Raw genomic sequence first — 24,535 nt, 5'->3', positions numbered from 1 at the left:
ATCCTTGAGGGAGGCTGAGGTTGTTATTGATTTAGCTGTATCTGCTTCAGTAGGTTAGTCATCTCACATATAGCCTATGTGAAGATAGTAGTCTCACTACTAGAGGAAACCTCTGCAATAGCCTTGGGGTGGTTGTTCTTGTGCCTGTGATTCTGAGTGGACTCAGCTAGGTCGCTGATCAGTTGCCACGCTTCATCTGCGGTCTTGTACTTTTTTAGAGAACCATTACTTGCACTATCTAATGTAGTCTTATCCTAAGGCTTCATGCCTTGAGTGAAGTAGCTGATCAACACCAACTTGTCAATCATGTGATGGGGGCATGCGTTTAGAAGATTCTTGAAGCACTCCCAATACTCATAAAGAGTCTCTGATTCACCTTGAATAATGCAAGAGATCTCCTTCCTCAGTTTATCAGTGACTTCAGCTGAAAGTATTTTTCCAAGAATTCTCTTCTAAGCGTATCCCAGTTAGTATCCACTGCTTCAGGTTGGGAGTAGTACCACTCCCTCGCCTTTCCCTCAAGAGAAAATGGGAAGGCGGTTAGCAGAATAGAAGTTTCATCTGCACCATGACGCCTAACAGTAGAACATGCTATCTGAAAATCCCAGAGGTGCTTGATAGGCTCCTGAGCCGGTAAGCCATAAAACTTAGGTATTAAGTTGATTAGCGCAGTCTTTAGTTCAAAATCTGCAGCCAGATTTGGATGACACGCTTGATACGGTTGTAGTGTAAAGTCTGGAGCTCCTGTTTCCTGGAGAGTAATCCTCCTATGTGCTGCCATATCACCTGCACGTAAGTCAACCGAATTAGTAGTAGAGGAGCTTGTTTCTTCCTCAGATGACGGTTCAAATTCGCCCTCAGATGAGACTGGTGAATTGATAATAATCACCTCACCACCCTCAGAGGCTAACCGACGCCGAGCTTGCCTAATACGTGAAAGAGTTCTTTCAATTTCAGGATCAAATGCGGCTAAGCTCGGATCAGGCAGTGAACGCGTCATTCAACGAAAGAAACATACAACTCATGGTAATAAAATAAAATAAAATAAAATAAAAAAGAAAATATTTACACCAACTAATAATTTAGCACACTATTACAACTCCCCGACAACGGCGCCAAAAATTGATGCGGGAGAAAATTGGCCGATTAAGAAATTAATATAAGAAATACGTTGTAAGTACAATTCTTAACCAACTAAAATCCGCTTATCAATTTAGAAGGGTTGTCACAAAATTAGAATAAAATACTGGGAGTATGAATCCCAGGTCGTCTCCCAACGAGTTGACAAAAGAGTGCTATTTTATTAATCAGGAGTTTTTCGAGAAATTTTGAGAGTTGAAAGATAGGAATATAAAGGATTGTGAATTAAAGCAATGCAAATTAAAAAAGATTTATGTATTCGGAATAAAAAAAAAACCTTGACTGGGGGTATGATTAATTGGAAGTTCTATCCTTGTTGGATTTTCTCAAGTGTAGTGTCAAGAGGTTTTTATTTGTTAACTAAATAAAGGAAAGTCAAGTGATTGAGCTAACTCTTATTCACAAATCCTAATCCTCTCCTTAGGGAAGGACTAGCATTAGTAAATAGAGAATTAGCCAACAATTTCCAATTTAACTAATCACTTGAGCATTCCAACTCAAGGGTATCCTTTTAATCAACCTCCAAGTCAAGTTGGGAGTCTACTCCATTGACATGAAAACTACTTGTACAGAATTAAAAAGGGAATAAAAGGAAGACATGATAAACAATAACTGAAAATTAATTAAAAGTAAAAATAGTTCGTTGCATTAATAAATCCCAAAATGCAACATACATATCTGAACAGGATTAATGAGTAATCAGAAGAGTAACGGAATAAGAAAACAAACTAGAATAATAGCAACTTCAACGGAAGTAATGACTCTTCTCAATATCCAAGGCAAAAGCATAAACTATAAAACTACGATTGTGTAGAAAACCTAGAGGAAGAGTAATTTCTCTCCAAGATTCAAAAAAACTAAAACTAAAACTATGCTAATAAGAATGTGTGTTGAGTCTCTGCTTGTCCCCTGGCTCTAGTCTGTGTTTCTGGACCGGAAACTGGGTCCAAACTCGGCCCAAAATTGCCCCTAGCATTTTCTGTAATTTCTACAGATCGCGCATGTCACGCGTACGCGTCAGTCATGCGTTCACGTCATTTGGCAATTTTCCTTGTCACGCGTACGCGTCAGTCACGCGCACGCGTCGTTGTGCAAACTCCAATTCACGCGCACACGTGAGCCATGCGTGCGCGTCACTCCTCGCTGATTGTCTCCTTTATTTCTTGTGCTCCTTCCATTTTTGCAAGCTTCCTCTCCATCCTCTAAGCCATTCCTGCCCTACAAAGCTTGAAAACACTGAACACACAAATCACGGCATCGAATGGTCTAAATAGGGATTAAAATACACAAATTAAAGGTTTAAGAAGCAAGTTTTTAACCCTAGAACAAAACTAGGAAGGAATTGTAAAACCATGCAATTTGTATGAATAAGTGTGTAAAGACTTGATGAAACTGCTCAATTGAGCACAAGATAAACCATAAGATACTAGTTTATCAATTTTCCTTTTCTTTGATTAATTGCCTTGAATTTAATCACTTTTGATATTTAGTTATTGCATGCTTCTTTAATTCCTTACTATTTACATTACTTGCCCTTTGCCATCGACTCCATTCCCTCATAGCCAATAATTGAGCACTTTATTTGCAACTCCTACGGAAGACGACCCGAGAATTCAAACTCTCAATTTATATTTGTTTTGGATTGTGATAATTCTTTATTTTAAACTTTGATTGTGAGAGTTCATTGTTGGTTGGACTATGCTATTAACGATGGGGATTCTTGATGCCAGGGCATTTTGGCCAGTTTCACTAACCTTTTCTTTACTGTTTTAGGGTAGTTTCATGCATTTTCTTAGGAAATAAGCAAGTTTTGGGTAGAATTGCACTTACATCTTGATTCAAGCAAATATTATGCACTTTACATGATTTCATGAGAATTATGCAAGAATTGTATAACAAACTGGATGATGCATGTCTCATGATTTGAATTAGAACTTTAATGCACTCTATTGCTTGATTTCAGGAGAAAGGAAGCAAGGAAGAACCACGTTAGCAGCCACGTTAGTCTAACTAACGTAACCACTAACGTGGGATGGGAGCTAGCTTGCAACGTTAATGAGAAAAGTAATCGCCAATAACGTCCTCGAAGCCATCATAGCCCACGTTAAGAGTCACGTTAACTAAGTTAACGTGAACTCTAACGTGGAAGAAGGAAATGAAGCCAACGTTAGTGACACTCACCTTTGTCACTAACATTGGTCCAAGCTCATATTGGCCACGTTAAGAGCCACGTTAACTTAGTTAACGTAGACTCTAACGTGGGGAAGCAAAAGAATGGCCAACTTTAGTGACACTCACCTTTGTCACTAACGTTGGACTAAGCCACTTTGAGCCACGTTAGTTGCCACGTTAACTTAGTTAACGTGGAAGCTAACGTGGAGGGAGCAAGAATCGCCAACGTTAGTGACACTCACCTTTGTCACTAACGTTGGAATGAGCCACTATGAGCAACGTTAACTCCCACGTTAACTTAGTTAACGTGGAAGCTAACGTGGATGAAAGAATGATGAGCCAACGTTAGTGACAGTCACCTTTGTCACTAACGTTGGAGATGGCTATCACCACCATGTTAGAAGCCACGTTAACCTAGTTAACGTGAACTCTAACGTGGGAAGTAGGGGTGTTTTGAAACGTTAGTGACAAAGGTAAGTATCACTAACATTTTTGAAGATTTGGCAAGCCTACGTTAAAGGTCACGTTAGCCACACTAACGTGAACTCTAACGTAGGGAAGGGAGGATTCTCAACGTTATTGGAAAAGGTAAGTCCCAATAACGTGTGCGAAGGATCAAGAGGCAACGTTAGTGGTCACGTTGGTGCCACTAACGTTGAAGTTAACGTGGATCACCCTTGGGTTAGGAACGTTAGTGAAAAAGGTGACTGCCACTAACGTTCTCGAACCCACACTTTCACTTAACATTAACGCCACTAACGTCCTAAGCTAAAAGTCCCTGCCTACTTCATACTTTCTCTCTGCAAGTAAAGCTAAGCCCACTAAAGAGGATAACTACTTCAAACTCAAGATCCAAAGGCCCATATCTAAGAATTGAAGAACCAACTAGAAGATCAGAAGAGTAGTATATATAGGGGTAGTTTTGAATCAAATAGGGGGTTGGAAAATTGAAGAACTACTCTCTGTATTTTACTTTCTCTGCAACTTGTAGTTTAATTCTCCGAATGTACTCTCCATCTATACTTTTCATTCCCAGAGCTATGAACAACTAAACCCCTTTCATTAGGTTAGGGAGCTCTGTTGTAATTTGATGGATGAATATTCGTTTTCATTATTCTTCTTCTATCTTTTCTCTTGATTTTACTAGAAAACTTTCAATCTTCATTCAATTGGGTAGTTATCTTGGAAAAGAAGCTATTCATACTTGGATCTCTTCGAAACTTTGGAAGAGGAATGAAGAGATCATGCTAGAAATGCTTTTTCATGTTGGACCAAATTGGGGTTTGGATGGATATAGTGACATATAATCCTACCAACACTTTGATTTGGAAATACATGTGGTATAATCAGTGACCATACTTCATCTCTTCTCATGAGCAATTGACCAAGGAATTGGCTATTGATCAAGATTTGAGAGATTGAATTACCAAGAAATTGGAATTCGATCACTTAAGATTGCCAAGGAGATCAATGAATGCATTGATTGAGGAAGAGATGAAAATGTACTTGATCCGAAGAATGCAACATCTCCTAAGCCCAATGAATTCCCCATTTCTGATCTTTCCCATTCTCTATAGATTCTGCAATCTACTTTTATGAGCATCTTCCCCATTCCCATTTAAGATTCTGCAATTTACTTTCGGCTATTTACATTCAGCTCTTTATTTCCAGCATTTACGTTTTCTGCTATTTACTTTCCCGCCATTTAATTTTCTGTAAATCTCAAATCTAATTCTGCTTAGTTCAACTAGAACATTCCTCTAATTAAAGTTGCTTGACCAATCAATCCCTGTGGGATTCGACCTCACTCTATTGTGAGTTTTTACTTGACGACAATTCGGTATACTTGCCGAAGGAAAATTGTTGAGAGACAAGTTTCCATGCATCAAATTTATGGCGCCGTTGCCGGGGATTGATTTTGTATCAACAATGATTAAATTGGAGGATAACTAGATTGAGCATTTTTCTTTTGTTTGATTTAAAATTCTATTTGAGCTATTTACTTTCAGTTTAGTTATTTTCTCCCCTTTCCCCTACTTTTTTTTAGTTGTTTACAATTCAGTCCACTAACCCACTAACTGTTTGATATATTGCATCACTCACACTAACAGCAATTCTAACAGAAATACTTTCTGCATCTATTTCCTTGCTTGTGCCTTGTTGGTTGTATGACAGGGAGAAGAAGTGGGGCTTCAACTTCCTTTGATTCTGAACCTGAGATGACGTTCCTTAGATTAAGAAGGGAAGCAAGAGAAAAGAGAGTAGTTGGTGCTGAGGAAGAGGAGGAGTATTTTGAACCAAACATGGATGAAAATATGGAGAACCATCATGAAGAAGAGGCTCACAACCATGGCAGAGAAGGTCCAGCACATCAGGCTGGGAAAGAGAGAAGGGTTCTGGGTTCGTACATCAATCCAAACCCAGGAAATTGCGGAAGTAGCATCCAAAGGCCAACCATACATGCCAACAACTTTGAACTAAAGCCACAGCTCATCACCCTTATTCAGAGCAATTGTTCATTCGGAGGGAGTGTCCAAGAAGACCCCAATCAACATCTAACCACCTTCCTGAGGATATGTGATACTGTGAAGTCTAATGGTGTTCATCCTGACACCTATAGACTACTTCTGTTCCCTTTCTCACTCAAGGACAAGGTATCTAAATGGCTGGAATCCTTCCCAAAGGAGAGTTTAGCAACCTGGGAAGATATGGTGAACAAATTCTTGGCCAGATTCTATCCTCTTCAATGGATCAACAGGTTGAGAGCTGAGGTACAAACCTTCAAGCAGCAAGATGGTGAGACTCTATATGAAGCATGGGAGAGGTTTAAGGACCTGACAAGAAGGTGCCCACCAGATATGTTCAATGAATGGGTGCAGCTGCACATTTTCTATGTAGGTCTTTCTTATGAATCGAAGAAGGCAGTAGACCACTCATCCGGGAGATCTCTGAACAAGAAGAAGACCATTGAAAAATCCATAGATGTCATTGAGACTGTAGCTAAGAATAACTACTTCTATGCTTCTGAAAGAGGCAACACTAGAGGAGTGATGGAGCTAAACAATGTGGATGCACTGCTGGCCCAAAACAAGCTTATCACCAAGCAGCTGGCTGATCTTACCAAGAAGATGGAGAGGAACCAAGTAGCAGCAATCACCACCTCATCAGCAACCCAAGAGGGAGTGAATACAGAGCAGAGGATGAGCAAGAACAAGCCAACTACATTGGAAACTCACCTAGGAAAGCACATGATCCATACTCCAAGACCTACAATCCTGGTTGGAGGAACCACCCAAACTTTGGGTGGGGAAATCAACAAGACCAAGACCAAGATCAGAGACGCCACAACCCCAACAACAATGCAGCCCACCAACATTCCACGCAAAGATCATATCAACACCCACCTAACAACACACCTCAACATCCATACCAAAGCCAAAATGGCCCTTCTCATCCCTCCAACCTTAACTCACCATCATCTGATGACAGACTCTCAAGGATTGAGAAACTACTTGAAGGCATATGCAAAGAGATTCAAGATAGTAAGGCATTCCGAGAAGAAGTGCGGTCTAATATGCAGAATCAAGATGCTGCCATCAAGAAACTTGAGACGCAAATTGGCTACTTATTCAAGCAAATTCCCAGCCACAACCCTCGCAGTGATACTGACTCAAACCAAAGGGAGGAGTGTCAGGCTATCACCCTCAGGAGTGGGACGGAACTGAAAGAAGCTTCCCAGAAACCACAAGAAAAGGGCTCAAATGAAAAGGAAGAAGAGCAAGATGGAGTTCGAGTTTCCACTTCGAGTCCGCAAAAAAAAAAGAAGAAATGCTGAAGCCAGACGTCCCAAGAGTCCCATACCCTTAGCAATTGAAGAAGAAGGGGGATGACAATCAATTCTTAAGATTTTTGGAAATCTTCAAGAAACTACAGATCAACATACCCTTTGCTGAAGTAATAGAGCAAATGCCGCTCTATGCCAAGTTCTTGAAGGAATTGATGACTAAAAAGAGAAGTTGGAAGAACAACGAAATGGTGATACTAACCGAGGAATGTAGTGCCATCATTCAGCACAAGCTACCCCAGAAATTAAAGGATCCTGGGAGCTTCCAGATCCCTTGTATTATAGAGGAGATCACAGTGGAGAAAGCTCTATGTGACTTAGGAGCTAGCATAAATCTGATGTTAGTAGCTATGATGAGAAAAATGAAGATCGATGAGGCTAAGCCAACAAAAATGGCCCTACAACTGGCAGACCGATCGTTCAAGTTCCCTCATGGTGTAGTAGAAGATTTGCTGGTTAAGGTGGGGGATTTCATCTTCCCAGCAGACTTTGTAGTGTTGGACATGCAGAAGGAAGCCAAGGCCTCCATTATCCTGGGAAGACCGTTCTTAGCTACTGCTGGAGCTGTCATTGATGTCCAAAAAGGTGACCTCACCCTGAGATTACACAATGAAAAGATGATATTCAATGTGTTCAAGGCCATGAGTTACCCACCAGAACAATTGGGAGAGTGTATGAGGTTAGACTCACTGGAAGATGCAGTGCAGGAGAGCTTTGAAGAAGAAGAACCTGAAGGGTTGACCGAGGAGGAATCAACGTCTAGTGAAGAGGCCGCAACAGCAGAAATTCATATACAAGGTGCACCAAAGGAAGAGAATGAAAAGTTAGAAGCACCAAAACTTGAACTCAAAGCACTGCCACCCACTCTCAGATATGCATACTTAGGAGAGAATGAAAGCTACCCAGTGATCATAAACTCATCCCTCAGCCAAGATCAAGAGGATGAATTACTCCAAGTGTTGCGAAAGCATAAGGATGCCATTGGATGGACCCTCGCTGACCTGAAAGGAATCAGTTCGGCCATATGCATGCATAAAATACTGTTGGAAGATGACGCCAAACCATCCATTCAATCCCAAAGGAGGCTGAACCCAATCATGAAGGAAGTAGTACAGAAAGAAGTTATGAAGTTATGGCAGGGAAGGATAATCTACCCGATCTCAGACAGCCCCTGGGTCAGCCCCGTGCATGTCGTCCCAAAAAAAGGAGGAATCACTGTAGTCCCCAATGAGAAGAACGAACTAATCCCCACCAGGACCGTCACAGGATGGCGGATGTGCATAGACTATAGAAAACTGAATGAAGCTACAAGAAAAGATCATTTCCCCCTTCCATTCATGTATCAGATGTTGGAAAGACTCGCAGGACACGAATATTATTGTTTTCTCGACGGTTATTCAGGATATAACCAAATAGTGGTTGATCCCAGAGACCAAGAGAAAACCTCATTCACTTGCCCATATGGAGTGTTTGCTTACAGGCGCATGCCATTTGGGTTATGTAATGCACCTACAACTTTCCAACGCTGCATGCTTTCTATCTTCTCGGATATGATAGAAAAATTCATTGAAGTCTTTATGGATGATTTCTCGGTATTCGGAGATTCCTTTCCTAGTTGCTTAAATCACCTAGCCTATGTATTGAAAAGGTACCAAGAGACCAATCTGGTTTTGAACTGGGAGAAATGTCACTTTATGGTGACTGAAGGAATAGTCCTTGGCCATAAGGTTTCTAACTAAGGCATTGAGGTGGACAGAGCTAAGGTGGAACTTATTGAAAAACTTCCTCCACCCAGTGATGTCAAGGCAATTAGGAGTTTTTTAGGGCATGCTGGCTTTTACAGAAGGGTTATTAAAGATTTTTCAAAGATAGCCAAGCCCTTAAGCAATCTCCTTGTATCTGATACACCGTTTGTCTTCGATGAAAAATGCATGCTAACATTCGAAAATTTGAAACAGAGGTTGTCCTCTGCCTCTATCATTTCCCCACCTGATTAGAACTTACCATTTGAATTGATGTGTGATACATCTGATTTTGCAGTTGGGACAGAGGAAAGATAACTTAGTCTATGTGATATACTATGCTAGCAAAGTCCTCAATGACACGCAAAGAAATTATACCACTACTGAAATGGAGTTGCTGGCAATAGTTTTTGCATTTGACAAGTTTAGATCATACCTCATTGGTGTTAAAGTGATTATTTTCACAGATCATACAGCACTTAAATATTTGTTTGCCAAGCAAGAATCAAAACCAAGACTAATAAGATGGATCTTATTGTTGCAGGAATTCAATATTGAAATTAGAGACAAGAAAGGAGTGGAGAACAAGGTAGCGGATCACCTATCCAGAATTTCTCATGATAAAGGTGGAACACATGATACAAGTGTAAATGAGCTCTTCCCTGATGAACAGTTGATGACAGTTCACAAAGCACCATGGTTTGCAGATATTGCCAACTTCAAGGCAACTGGGGCTTTACCTCCAGAGATCAATAAACATCAAAAAAGAAAGCTCATAAATGATGCAAAATATTTTGTCTGGGATGAGCCATATCTCTTCAAGAAGTGTTCAGATGGAATCCTAAGAAGATGTGTTTCAGAAGAAGAGGGACGAGAGGTCCTGTGGAATTGCCACGGCTCATGCTATGGAGGCCATTTTGGAGGGGATAGAGCTGCAGCTAAGGTGTTGCAAAGCGGATTTTTTTGGCCCACCCTCTTCAAGGATGCCAAAGAACTGGCAAAGAATTGCAATGAATGTCAAAGAGCTGGAAACTTACCCAAAAGAAATGAGATGTCACAGAACTTCATCTTAGAACTGGAACTGTTTGATGTGTGGGGAATCGATTTCATGGGACCATTCCCAACCTCATATTCAAACAAGTACATTTTGGTAGCAGTGGACTACGTTTCCAAGTGGGTAAAGGCTATTGCAACCCCAACAAATGATAACAAGATGGTCATGAACTTCCTCAGGAAGAATATCTTTAGCCGGTTTGGAGTCCCATGAGCACTTATCAGTGATGGAGGGAGCCATTTTTGTAACAGACCACTAGAAGCTCTTCTCCTATGATACGGGGTAAAACACAAGGTTGCCACACCTTACCATCCCCAAACAAGTGGGCAAACTGAGATATCTAACAGAGAGCTAAAAAGGATTTTGGAAAAGACTGTAGGAGCATCAAGAAAGGATTGGTCGAAGAAGCTGGATGATGCTCTTTGGGCATACAGAACAGCATTCAAAACACCACTTGGAATGTCCTCATATCAACTGGTGTATGGGAAAGCTTGTCACTTACCACTAGAGCTGGAATACAAAGCTCTCTGGGCTCTCAAGATACTAAATTTTGACAGCATTGCTGCTGGTGCAAAGAGGATTCTGCAGCTGCAAGAGATGGAGGAATTTAGATCTCAAGCCTATGAAAATGCCAAGATTTATAAAGAAAAGGCAAAGAGAAGACATGACCTCCATCTGGCACCCAGGAGTTTTGCAAGGGGGCAGCAAGTACTCCTCTACAACTCTAAATTGAGACTGTTCCCAGGAAAACTCAAATCAAGGTGGTCAGGACCCTTTCTTGTCACAAAGGTCTCGCCGTATGGACACATAGAAATCATGGATGAAAGTTCAGAGAGGACTTTCACTGTGAACAGACAAAGGCTCAAACATTATATGGGCAACATGGGGAAAAACCCCAAAGTGAAGTATCATCTCAAGTAAGGGAGGAATCGTCGAGCTAGTGACGCTAAAAGAGCGCTTTGTTGGGAGGCAACCCAACCAAAGGTAGTTTCTTTTTCATCGTCATTTCAATAAAGATCACAAGTTGTTTCCCTTGTATTACGAGGAGCTAAGTTTGGTGTTCCACACCAAAACAATCCAAGAGTGAAAGTGTAATTCTAAGTTTGGTGTTCCACCAAAGATATTAGTTAGAATCACACTACACTCCAATGGTAAAATGCTAGCTCCAACCAATCATGGAAACCACTTAGCAGTAGTTTAGTCTTTAGTTAATAGTAGTTTAGTTAATAACAACATATGAGGCTCTCTGCAAGTATGCAATCTGTTGTACTAGGCAAGGAACTAAGTTTGGTGTTCACACACCAAATTAAGTTCAGAAATTCACAAGCATACATGCAAGCTAACTATTTCTCAAGTGCTTTGGGAACAAGCAACTTCCAATAACTTTGCAGGAACCTCCTGAGGAAATGGTGCACCATCATCCAAGGAAGTGAAGGAGCAAAAACTATGGATGATGACAACAAGGGGACAGCTAGAAACCATCACCCGAACGTTGTATTGTTACTTAATTCCATATACTTGAAATGCTAAAAATTGGAAGTCCCAAGGTGCCCTCGATTAATAGTTACTCATTAGTTTAAATCATTAGAATTAAATGTTTGTTTTTATTGCTTTCGTCATATATGTGCTGGTTTTAATGTCAATGCTGCATCTTCACCTTGTTTACTTGCATGCTTGTCCTTTTTAAGCCAAATAAAAAGAGAATGTTTGTTATAAAAGACCAGAGTGGAGTTCATATTGTGGAGTAAGTTCCTAAGTTTATGGTATGGTAATAGATTAGCTAAGTTAGTTCACCAATAAGGTGGGAAGGCAACTATCTATCCGGAATCATATGCTTGAAACACACCCCATGAGACTAGCTAAATAACAAGATCCTAATAAGAAAAAGGGAAAGAGAAAATGAAAGTTGAGAAATAAAAGGAAAAGAGTAAGAAATAAGGCTAGGCACCAAGGGTTTGAATCTTGAGGTATGTGTCTGTGGTGCTCCTGTGTAAGGGATTTACTTGGATGAATAAGCTCTCAGGGGTGCCTTATCACTTGGTAACTTGGGTTAACTAACCCAGGATTATCAGCTGAAAGTCCACTATCAAGAGTAACTGTTGCTACAGAGCACTTAGTAACCCAGAGAGGTGCTGGACACCAAGGTCTCAAGAAAAGGAAATAACAAACCATGTGCCTGTGGTGTGTATGTATGGGGGAAATAGACTTGAGGGAGTAAGTCCTTAGGGGTGTCTTAACACCTAGCACCTTGAACCAACTGGTTCGGAAGTGCTGGCTGAAAGCTTATCTTAAAGAGTTGCCCCCTCACAGAGCACCTAGTCTAAGAACACAAATAAGCCCTGAAATGACAAAAAGGATCAATGAATAAAAGTTTCATAGGGTGCAATCAAGTGAGTATTCCAGGACATGATAAAGGTCTGAAGGCCAGTGAAGGAATGAACCTAAGTTGCTATGCATGAAACCCCATAAAACCAAGAACATGACTTCCACAATAATGATTCATTCATCTTTTCATTTCATTCATCATTCTCTTGTTCCAGTACTTGCTTAGGGACAAGCAAGCTTTAAGTTTGGTGTTGTGATGCCAGGGCATTTTGGCCAGTTTCACTGACCTTTTCTTTACTGTTTTAGGGTAGTTTCATGCATTTTCTTAGGAAATAAGCAAGTTTTGGATAGAATTTTACTTACATCTTGATTCAAGCAAACATTGTGCACTTTACATGATTTCATGAGAATTATGCAAGAATTGTATAACAAACTGGATGATGCATGTCTCATGATTTGAATTAGAACTTTGATGCACTCTATTGATTGATTTCAGGACAAAGGAAACAAGGAAGAACCACGTTAGCAGCCACGTTAGTCTAACTAACGTAACCACTAACGTGGGATGGGAGCTAGCTTGCAACGTTAATGAGAAAAGTAATCGCCAATAACGTCCTCGAAGCCATCATAGCCCACGTTAAGAGTCACGTTAACTAAGTTAACGTGAACTCTAACGTGGAAGAAGGAAATTAAGCCAACATTAGTGACACTCACCTTTGTCACTAACGTTGGACCAAGCTCATATTGGCCACGTTAAGAGCCACGTTAACTCAGTTAACATGGACTCTAACGTAGGGAAGCAAAATAATGGCCAACGTTAGTGACACTCACCTTTGTCACTAACGTTGGACTAAGCCACTTTGAGCCATGTTAGTTGCCACGTTAACTTAGTTAACGTGGAAGCTAACGTGGAGGGAGCAAGAATCGCCAACGTTAGTGACACTCACCTTTGTCACTAACGTTGGAATGAGCCACTATGAGCAACGTTAACTCCCACGTTAACTTAGTTAACGTGGAAGCTAACGTGGATGAAAAAATGATGAGCCAACGTTAGTGACAGTCACTTTTGTCACTAACGTTTGAGATGGCTATCACCACCACGTTAGAAGCCACGTTAACCTAGTTAACGTGAACTCTAACGTGGAAAGAAGGGGCGTTTTGAAACATTAGTGACAAAGGTAAGTGTCACTAACATTTTCGAAGATTTGGCAAGCCTACGTTAAATGTCACGTTAGCCACACTAACGTGAACTCTAACGTAGGGAAGGGAGGATTCTCAACGTTATTGGAAAAGGTAAGTCCCAATAACGTGTGCGAAGGATCAAGAGGCAACGTTAGTGCTCACGTTGGTGCCACTAACGTTGAAGTTAACATGGATCACCCTTGGGTTAGGAACGTTAGTGAAAAAGGTGACTGCCACTAACGTTCTCGAACCCACACTTTTCACTTAACGTTAACGCCACTAACGTCCTAAACTAAAAGTCCCTGCCTACTTCATACTTTCTCTCTGCAAGTAAAGCTAAGCCCACTGAAGAGGATAACTGCTTCAAACTCAAGGTCCAAAGGCCCATATCCAAGATTTGAAGAACCAACTAGAAGATCAGAAGAGTAGTATATATAGGGGTAGTTTTGAATCAAATAGGGGGTTGGAAAATTGAAGAACTACTCTCTGTATTTTACTTTCTCTGCAACTTATAGTTTAATTCTCAGAATGTACTCTCCATCTATACTTTTCATTCCCAGAGCTATGAACAACTAAACCCCTTTCATTGGGTTAGGGAGCTCTGTTGTAATTTGATGGATCAATATTAGTTTTCATTATTCTTCTTCTATCTTTTCTCTTGATTTTACTAGAAAGCTTTCAATCTTGGAAAAGAAGCTATTCATACTTGGATCTCTTCGGAACTTTGGAAGAGGAATGAAGAGATCATGCTAGAAATGCTTTCTCATGTTGGACCAAATTGGGGTTTGGATGGATATAGTGACATATAATCCTACAACACTTTGATTTGGAAATACATGTGGTATAATTAGTGACCATACTTCATCTCTTCTCATGAGCAATTGACCAAGGAATTGGTTATTGATCAAGATTTGAGAGATTGAATTACCAAGAAATTGGAATTCGATCACTTAAGATTGCCAAGGAGATCAATGAATGCATTGATTGAGGAAGAGATGAAAATGTACTTGATCCGAAGAATGCAACATCTCCTAAGCCCAATGAATTCCCCATTTCTGATCTTTCCCATTCTCTATAGATTCTGCAATCTACTTTTATGAGCATCTTCCCCATTCCCATTTAAGATTCTGCAATTTACTTTCGGCTATTTACATTTAGCTCTTTATTTCCAGCATTTACGTTTTCTGCTATTTACTTTCCCGCCATTTAATTTTCTGTAAATCTCAAATCTAATTCTGCTTAGTTCAACTAGAACATTCCTCTAATTAAAGTTGCTTGACCAATCAATCCCTGTGGGATTCGACCTCACTCTATTGTGAGTTTTTACTTGACGACAATTCGGTATACTTGCCGAAGGAAAATTGTTGAGAGACAAGTTTCCATGCATCAAATTTATGGCGCCGTTGCCGGGGATTGATTTTGTATCAACAATGATTAAATTGGAGGATAACTAGATTGAGCATTTTTCTTTTGTTTGATTTAAAATTCTGTTTGAGCTATTTACTTTCAGTTTAGTTATTTTCTCCCCTTTACCCTACTTTTTTTTAGTTGTTTACAATTCAGTCCACTAACCCACTAACTGTTTGATATATTGCATCACTCACACTAACAGCAATTCTAACAGAAATACTTTCTGCATCTATTTCCTTGCTTGTGCCTTGTTGGTTGTATGACAGGGAGAAGAAGTGGGGCTTCAACTTCCTTTGATTCTGAACCTGAGATGACGTTCCTTAGATTAAGAAGGGAAGCAAGAGAAAAGAGAGTAGTTGGTGCTGAGGAAGAGGAGGAGTATTTTGAACCAAACATGGATGAAAATATGGAGAACCATCATGAAGAAGAGGCTCACAACCATGGCAGAGAAGGTCCAGCACATCAGGCTGGGAAAGAGAGAAGGGTTCTTGGTTCGTACATCAATCCAAACCCAGGAAATTACGGAAGTAGCATCCAAAGGCCAACCATACATGCCAACAACTTTGAACTAAAGCCACAGCTCATCACCCTTATTCAGAGCAATTGTTCATTCGGAGGGAGTGTCCAAGAAGACCCCAATCAACATCTAACCACCTTCCTGAGGATATGTGATACTGTGAAGTCTAATGGTGTTCATCCTGACACCTATAGACTACTTCTGTTCCCTTTCTCACTCAAGGACAAGGTATCTAAATGGCTGGAATCCTTCCCAAAGGAGAGTTTAGCAACCTGGGAAGATATGGTGAACAAATTCTTGGCCAGATTCTATCCTCTTCAATGGATCAACAGGTTGAGAGCTGAGGTACAAACCTTCAAGCAGCAAGATGGTGAGACTCTATATGAAGCATGGGAGAGGTTTAAGGACCTGACAAGAAGGTGCCCACCAGATATGTTCAATGAATGGGTGCAGCTGCACATTTTCTATGAAGGTCTTTCTTATGAATCGAAGAAGGCAGTAGACCACTCATCCGGGGGATCTCTGAACAAGAAGAAGAGCATTGAAAAATCCATAGATGTCATTGAGACTGTAGCTAAGAATAACTACTTCTATGCTTCTGAAAGAGGCAACACTAGAGGAGTGATGGAGCTAAACAATGTGGATGCACTGCTGGCCCAAAACAAGCTTATCACCAAGAAGCTGGCTGATCTTACCAAGAAGATGGAGAGGAACCAAGTAGCAGCAATCACCACCTCATCAGCAACCCAAGAGGGAGTGAATACAGAGCAGAGGATGAGCAAGAACAAGCCAACTACATTGGAAACTCACCTAGGAAAGCACATGATCCATACTCCAAGACCTACAATCCTGGTTGGAGGAACCACCCAAACTTTGGGTGGGGAAATCAACAAGACCAAGACCAAGATCAGAGATGCCACAACCCCAAAAACAATGCAGCCCACCAACATTCCACGCAAAGATCATATCAACACCCACCTAACAACACACCTCAACATCCATACCAAAGCCAAAATGGCCCTTCTCATCCCTCCAACCTTAACTCACCATCATCTGATGACAGACTCTCAAGGATTGAGAAACTACTTGAAGGCATATGTAAAGAGATTCAAGACAGTAAGGCATTCCGAGAAGAAGTGCGGTCTAATATGCAGAATCAAGATGCTGCCATCAAGAAACTTGAGACGCAAATTGGCTACTTATTCAAGCAAATTCCCAGCCACAACCCTCGCAGTGATACTGACTCAAACCAAAGGGAGGAGTGTCAGGCTATCACCCTCAGGAGTGGGAAGGAACTGAAAGAAGCTTCCCAGAAACCACAAGAAAAGGGCTCAAATGAAAAGGAAGAAGAGCAAGATGGAGTTCGAGTTTCCACTTCGAGTCCGCAAAAAAAAAAAGAAGAAATGCTGAAGCCAGACGTCCCAAGAGTCCCATACCCTTAGCAATTGAAGAAGAAGGGGGATGACAATCAATTCTTAAGATTTTTGGAAATCTTCAAGAAACTACAGATCAACATACCCTTTGCTGAAGTAATAGAGCAAATGCCGCTCTATGCCAAGTTCTTGAAGGAATTGATGACTGAAAAGAGAAGTTGGAAGAACAACGAAATGGTGATACTAACCGAGGAATGTAGTGCCATCATTCAGCACAAGCTACCCCAGAAATTAAAGGATCCTGGGAGCTTCCAGATCCCTTGTATTATAGAGGAGATCACAGTGGAGAAAGCTCTATGTGACTTAGGAGCTAGCATAAATCTGATGTTAGTAGCTATGATGAGAAAAATGAAGATCGATGAGGCTAAGCCAACAAAAATGGCCCTACAACTGGCAGACCGATCGTTCAAGTTCCCTCATGGTGTAGTAGAAGATTTGCTGGTTAAGGTGGGGGATTTCATCTTCCCAGCAGACTTTGTAGTGTTGGACATGCAGAAGGAAGCCAAGGCCTCCATTATCCTGGGAAGACCGTTCTTAGCTACTGCTGGAGCTGTCATTGATGTCCAAAAAGGTGACCTCACCCTGAGATTACACAATGAAAAGATGATATTCAATGTGTTCAAGGCCATGAGTTACCCACCAGAACAATTGGGAGAGTGTATGAGGTTAGACTCACTGGAAGATGCAGTGCAGGAGAGCTTTGAAGAAGAAGAACCTGAAGGGTTGACCGAGGAGGAATCAACGTCTAGTGAAGAGGCCGCAACAGCAGAAATTCATATACAAGGTGCACCAAAGGAAGAGAATGAAAAGTTAGAAGCACCAAAACTTGAACTCAAAGCACTGCCACCCACTCTCAGATATGCATACTTAGGAGAGAATGAAAGCTACCCAGTGATCATAAACTCATCCCTCAGCCAAGATCAAGAGGATGAATTACTCCAAGTGTTCCGAAAGCATAAGGATGCCATTGGATGGACCCTCGCTGACCTGAAAGGAATCAGTTCGGCCATATGCATGCATAAAATACTGTTGGAAGATGACGCCAAACCATCCATTCAATCCCAAAGGAGGCTGAACCCAATCATGAAGGAAGTAGTACAGAAAGAAGTTATGAAGTTATGGCAGGGAAGGATAATCTACCCGATCTCAGACAGCCCCTGGGTCAGCCCCGTGCATGTCGTCCCAAAAAAAGGAGGAATCACTGTAGTCCCCAATGAGAAGAACGAACTAATCCCCACCAGGACCGTCACAGGATGGCGGATGTGCATAGACTATAGAAAACTGAATGAAGCTACAAGAAAAGATCATTTCCCCCTTCCATTCATGTATCAGATGTTGGAAAGACTCGCAGGACACTAATATTATTGTTTTCTCGACGGTTATTCAGGATATAACCAAATAGTGGTTGATCCCAGAGACCAAGAGAAAACCTCATTCACTTGCCCATATGGAGTGTTTGCTTACAGGCGCATGCCATTTGGGTTATGTAATGCACCTACAACTTTCCAACGCTGCATGCTTTCTATCTTCTCGGATATGATAGAAAAATTCATTGAAGTCTTTATGGATGATTTCTCGGTATTCGGAGATTCCTTTCCTAGTTGCTTAAATCACCTAGCCTATGTATTGAAAAGGTACCAAGAGACCAATCTGGTTTTGAACTGGGAGAAATGTCACTTTATGGTGACTGAAGGAATAGTCCTTGGCCACAAGGTTTCTAACTAAGGCATTGAGGTGGACAGAGCTAAGGTGGAACTTATTGAAAAACTTCCTCCACCCAGTGATGTCAAGGCAATTAGGAGTTTTTTAGGGCATGCTGGCTTTTACAGAAGGATTATTAAAGATTTTTCAAAGATAGCCAAGCCCTTAAGCAATCTCCTTGTATCTGATACACCGTTTGTCTTCGATGAAAAATGCATGCTAACATTCGAAAATTTGAAACAGAGGTTGTCCTCTGCCCCTATCATTTCCCCACCTGATTAGAACTTACCATTTGAATTGATGTGTGATGCATCTGATTTTCCAGTTGGGGCAGAGGAAAGATAACTTAGTCTATGTGATATACTATGCTAGCAAAGTCCTCAATGACACGCAAAGAAATTATACCACTACTGAAAAGGAGTTGCTGGCAATAGTTTTTGCATTTGACAAGTTTAGATCATACCTCATTGGTGTTAAAGTGATTATTTTCACAGATCATACAGCACTTAAATATTTGTTTGCCAAGCAAGAATCAAAACCAAGACTAATAAGATGGATCTTATTGTTGCAGGAATTCAATATTGAAATTAGAGACAAGAAACGAGTGGAGAACAAGGTAGCGGATCACCTATCCAGAATTTCTCATGATAAAGGTGGAACACATGATACAAGTGTAAATGAGCTCTTCCCTGATGAATAGTTGATGACAGTTCACAAAGCACCATGGTTTGCAGACATTGCCAACTTCAAGGCAACTGGGGCTTTACCTCCAGAGATCAATAAACATAAAAAAAGAAAGCTCATAAATGATGCAAAATATTTTGTCTGGGATGAGCCATATCTCTTCAAGAAGTGTTCAGATGGAATCCTAAGAAGATGTATTTCAGAAGAAGAGGGACGAGAGGTCCTGTGGAATTGCCACGGCTCATGCTATGGAGGCCATTTTGGAGGGGATAGAGCTGCAGCTAAGGTGTTGCAAAGCGGATTTTTTTGGCCCACCCTCTTCAAGGATGCCAAAGAACTGGCAAAGAATTGCAATGAATGTCAAAGAGCTGGAAACTTACCCAAAAGAAATGAGATGTCACAGAACTTCATCTTAGAACTGGAACTGTTTGATGTGTGGGGAATCGATTTCATGGGACCATTCCCAACCTCATATAAAAACAAGTACATTTTGGTAGCAGTGGACTACGTTTCCAAGTGGGTAAAGGCTATTGCGACCCCAACAAATGATAACAAGATGGTCATGAACTTCCTCAGGAAGAATATCTTTAGCCGGTTTGGAGTCCCATGAGCACTTATCAGTGATGGAGGGAGTCATTTTTGTAACAGACCACTAGAAGCTCTTCTCCTATGATACGGGGTAAAACACAAGGTTGCCACACCTTACCATCCCCAAACAAGTGGGCAAACTGAGATATCTAACAGAGAGCTAAAAATGATTTTGGAAAAGACTGTAGGAGCATCAAGAAAGGATTGGTCGAAGAAGCTGGATGATGCTCTTTGGGCATACAGAACAGCATTCAAAACACCACTTGGAATGTCCTCATATCAACTGGTGTATGGGAAAGCTTGTCACTTACCACTAGAGCTGGAATACAAAGCTCTCTGGGCTCTCAAGATACTAAATTTTGACAGCATTGCTGCTGGTGCAAAGAGGATTCTGTAGCTGCAAGAGATGGAGGAATTTAGATCTCAAGCCTATGAAAATGCCAAGATTTATAAAGAAAAGGCAAAGAGAAGACATGACCTCCATCTGGCACCCAGGAGTTTTGCAAGGGGGCAGCAAGTACTCCTCTACAACTCTAAATTGAGACTGTTCCCAGGAAAACTCAAATCAAGGTGGTCAGGACCCTTTCTTGTCACAAAGGTCTCGCCGTATGGACACATAGAAATCATGGATGAAAGTTCAGAGAGGACTTTCACTGTGAACAGACAAAGGCTCAAACATTATATGGGCAACATGGGGAAATACCCCAAAGTGAAGTATCATCTCAAGTAAGGGAGGAATCGTCGAGCTAGTGACGCTAAAAGAGCGCTTTGTTGGGAGGCAACCCAACCAAAGGTAGTTTCTTTTTCATCGTCATTTCAATAAAGATCACAAGTTGTTTCCCTTGTATTACGAGGAGCTAAGTTTGGTGTTCCACACCAAAACAATCCAAGAGTGAAAGTGTAATTCTAAGTTTGGTGTTCCACCAAAGATATTAGTTAGAATCACACTACACTCCAATGGTAAAATGCTAGCTCCAACCAATCAGGGAAACCACTTAGCAGTAGTTTAGTCTTTAGTTAATAGTAGTTTAGTTAATAACAACATATGAGGCTCTCTGCAAGTATGCAATCTGTTGTACTAGGCAAGGAACTAAGTTTGGTGTTCACACACCAAATTAAGTTCAGAAATTCACAAGCATACATGCAAGCTAACTATTTCTCAAGTGCTTTGGGAACAAGAAACTTCCAATAACTTTGCAGGAACCTCCTGAGGAAATGGTGCACCATCATCCAAGGAAGTGAAGGAGCAAAAACTATGGATGATGACAACAAGGGGACAGCTAGAAACCATCACCCGAACGTTGTATTGTTACTTAATTCCATATACTTGAAATGCTAAAAATTGGAAGTCCCAAGGTGCCCTCGATTAATAGTTACTCATTAGTTTAAATCATTAGAATTAAATGTTTGTTTTTATTGCTTTCGTCATATATGTGCTGGTTTTAATGTCAATGCTGCATCTTCACCTTGTTTACTTGCATGCTTGTCCTTTTTAAGCCAAATAAAAAGAGAATGTTTGTTATAAAAGACCAGAGTGGAGTTCATATTGTGGAGTAAGTTCCTAAGTTTATGGTATGGTAATAGATTAGCTAAGTTAGTTCACCAATAAGGTGGGAAGGCAACTATCTATCCGGAATCATATGCTTGAAACACACCCCATGAGACTAGCTAAATAACAAGATCCTAATAAGAAAAAGGGAAAGAGAAAATGAAAGTTGAGAAATAAAAGGAAAAGAGTAAGAAATAAGGCTAGGCACCAAGGGTTTGAATCTTGAGGTATGTGTCTGTGGTGCTCCTGTGTAAGGGATTTACTTGGATGAATAAGCTCTCAGGGGTGCCTTATCACTTGGTAACTTGGGTTAACTAACCCAGGATTATCAGCTGAAAGTCCACTATCAAGAGTAACTGTTGCTACAGAGCACTTAGTAACCCAGAGAGGTGCTGGACACCAAGGTCTCAAGAAAAGGAAATAACAAACCATGTGCCTGTGGTGTGTATGTATGGGGGAAATAGACTTGAGGGAGTAAGTCCTTAGGGGTGTCTTAACACCTAGCACCTTGAACCAACTGGTTCGGAAGTGCTGGCTGAAAGCTTATCTTAAAGAGTTGCCCCCTCACAGAGCACCTAGTCTAAGAACACAAATAAGCCCTGAAATGACAAAAAGGATCAATGAATAAAAGTTTCATAGGGTGCAATCAAGTGAGTATTCCAGGACATGATAAAGGTCTGAAGGCCAGTGAAGGAATGAACCTAAGTTGCTATGCATGAAACCCCATAAAACCAAGAACATGACTTCCACAATAATGATTCATTCATCTTTTCATTTCATTCATCATTCTCTTGTTCCAGTACTTGCTTAGGGACAAGCAAGCTTTAAGTTTGGTGTTGTGATGCCAGGGCATTTTGGCCAGTTTCACTGACCTTTTCTTTACTGTTTTAGGGTAGTTTCATGCATTTTCTTAGGAAATAAGCAAGTTTTGGATAGAATTTTACTTACATCTTGATTCAAGCAAACATTGTGCACTTTACATGATTTCATGAGAATTATGCAAGAATTGTATAACAAACTGGATGATGCATGTCTCATGATTTGAATTAGAACTTTGATGCACTCTATTGCTTGATTTCAGGACAAAGGAAACAAGGAAGAACCACGTTAGCAGCCACGTTAGTCTAACTAATGTAACCACTAACGTGGGATGGGAGCTAGCTTGCAACGTTAATGAGAAAAGTAATCGCCAATAACGTCCTCGAAGCCATCATAGCCCACGTTAAGAGTCACGTTAACTAAGTTAACGTGAACTCTAACGTGGAAGAAGGAAATTAAGCCAACATTAGTGACACTCACCTTTGTCACTAACGTTGGACCAAGCTCATATTGGCCACGTTAAGAGCCACGTTAACTCAGTTAACATGGACTCTAACGTAGGGAAGCAAAATAATGGCCAACGTTAGTGACACTCACCTTTGTCACTAACGTTGGACTAAGCCACTTTGAGCCATGTTAGTTGCCACGTTAACTTAGTTAACGTGGAAGCTAACGTGGAGGGAGCAAGAATCGCCAACGTTAGTGACACTCACCTTTGTCACTAACGTTGGAATGAGCCACTATGAGCAACGTTAACTCCCACGTTAACTTAGTTAACGTGGAAGCTAACGTGGATGAAAGAATGATGAGCCAACGTTAGTGACTGTCACTTTTGTCACTAACGTTTGAGATGGCTATCACCACCACGTTAGAAGCCACGTTAACCTAGTTAACATGAACTCTAACGTGGAAAGAAGGGGCGTTTTGAAACGTTAGTGACAAAGGTAAGTGTCACTAACATTTTCGAAGATTTGGCAAGCCTACGTTAAATGTCACGTTAGCCACACTAACGTGAACTCTAACGTAGGGAAGGGAGGATTCTCAACGTTATTGGAAAAGGTAAGTCCCAATAACGTGTGCGAAGGATCAAGAGGCAACGTTAGTGCTCACGTTGGTGCCACTAACGTTGAAGTTAACATGGATCACCCTTGGGTTAGGAACGTTAGTGAAAAAGGTGACTGCCACTAACGTTCTCGAACCCACACTTTTCACTTAACGTTAACGCCACTAACGTCCTAACCTAAAAGTCCCTGCCTACTTCATACTTTCTCTCTGCAAGTAAAGCTAAGCCCACTGAAGAGGATAACTGCTTCAAACTCAAGGTCTAAAGGCCCATATCCAAGATTTGAAGAACCAACTAGAAGATCAGAAGAGTAGTATATATAGGGGTAGTTTTGAATCAAATAGGGGGTTGGAAAATTGAAGAACTACTCTCTGTATTTTACTTTCTCTGCAACTTATAGTTTAATTCTCAGAATGTACTCTCCATCTATACTTTTCATTCCCAGAGCTATGAATAACTAAACCCCTTTCATTGGGTTAGGGAGCTCTGTTGTAATTTGATGGATCAATATTAGTTTTCATTATTCTTCTTCTATCTTTTCTCTTGATTTTACTAGAAAGCTTTCAATCTTGGAAAAGAAGCTATTCATACTTGGATCTCTTCGGAACTTTGGAAGAGGAATGAAGAGATCATGCTAGAAATGCTTTCTCATGTTGGACCAAATTGGGGTTTGGATGGATATAGTGACATATAATCCTACAACACTTTGATTTGGAAATACATGTGGTATAATCAGTGACCATACTTCATCTCTTCTCATGAGCAATTGACCAAGGAATTGGTTATTGATCAAGATTTGAGAGATTGAATTACCAAGAAATTAGAATTCGATCACTTAAGATTGCTAAGGAGATCAATGAATGCATTGATTGAGGAAGAGATGAAAATGTACTTGATCCGGAGAATGCAACACCTCCTAAGCCCAATGAATTCCCCATTTCTGATCTTACCCATTCTCTATAGATTCTGCAATCTACTTTTATGAGCATGTTCCCCATTCCCATTTAAGATTTTGCAATTTACTTTCGGCTATTTACATTCAGCTCTTTATTTCCAACATTTACGTTTTCTGCTATTTACTTTTCCGCCATTTAATTTTCTACAAATCTCAAATCTAATTCTGCTTAGTTCAACTAGAACATTCCTCTAATTAAAGTTGCTTGACCAATCAATCCCTGTGGGATTCAACCTCACTCTGTTGTGAGTTTTTACTTGACGACAATTCGGTATACTTGCCGAAGAAAAATTATTGAGAGACAAGTTTCCATGCATCAATTCTTATTTTGATTCATTCTAAACCGACAATAATTAT

The 24,535-nt window shown here is 40.7% G+C and overlaps 3 non-coding genes across 3 annotated transcripts; 1 reads left to right on the top strand and 2 right to left on the bottom strand.

Annotated features, from left to right (window-relative positions):
• The first annotated feature begins 302 nt into the window (after positions 1-302).
• LOC148545582 (small nucleolar RNA R71) lies at positions 303-410 on the top strand. Its single transcript, XR_015901266.1, has one exon. It is a non-coding gene; the product is annotated as a small nucleolar RNA R71 (small nucleolar RNA).
• Positions 411-6,068: 5,658 nt separating this feature from the next.
• On the bottom strand, positions 6,069-6,175 carry LOC148545581 (small nucleolar RNA R71). Its single transcript, XR_015900594.1, has one exon. It is a non-coding gene; the product is annotated as a small nucleolar RNA R71 (small nucleolar RNA).
• Positions 6,176-15,716: 9,541 nt separating this feature from the next.
• On the bottom strand, positions 15,717-15,823 carry LOC148545580 (small nucleolar RNA R71). The gene has a single exon (XR_015900593.1). It is a non-coding gene; the product is annotated as a small nucleolar RNA R71 (small nucleolar RNA).
• Positions 15,824-24,535: the final 8,712 nt, after the last annotated feature.

The sequence above is a fragment of the Arachis ipaensis genome, chromosome B9 (assembly GCF_059453495.1).
Source record: "Arachis ipaensis isolate K30076 ecotype BB chromosome B9, ASM5945349v1, whole genome shotgun sequence".
Lineage (NCBI taxonomy): Eukaryota > Viridiplantae > Streptophyta > Magnoliopsida > Fabales > Fabaceae > Arachis > Arachis ipaensis.
Note: the sequence above shows the minus strand (reverse complement) of the source record. Positions and strands in the feature narration are given on the sequence as shown.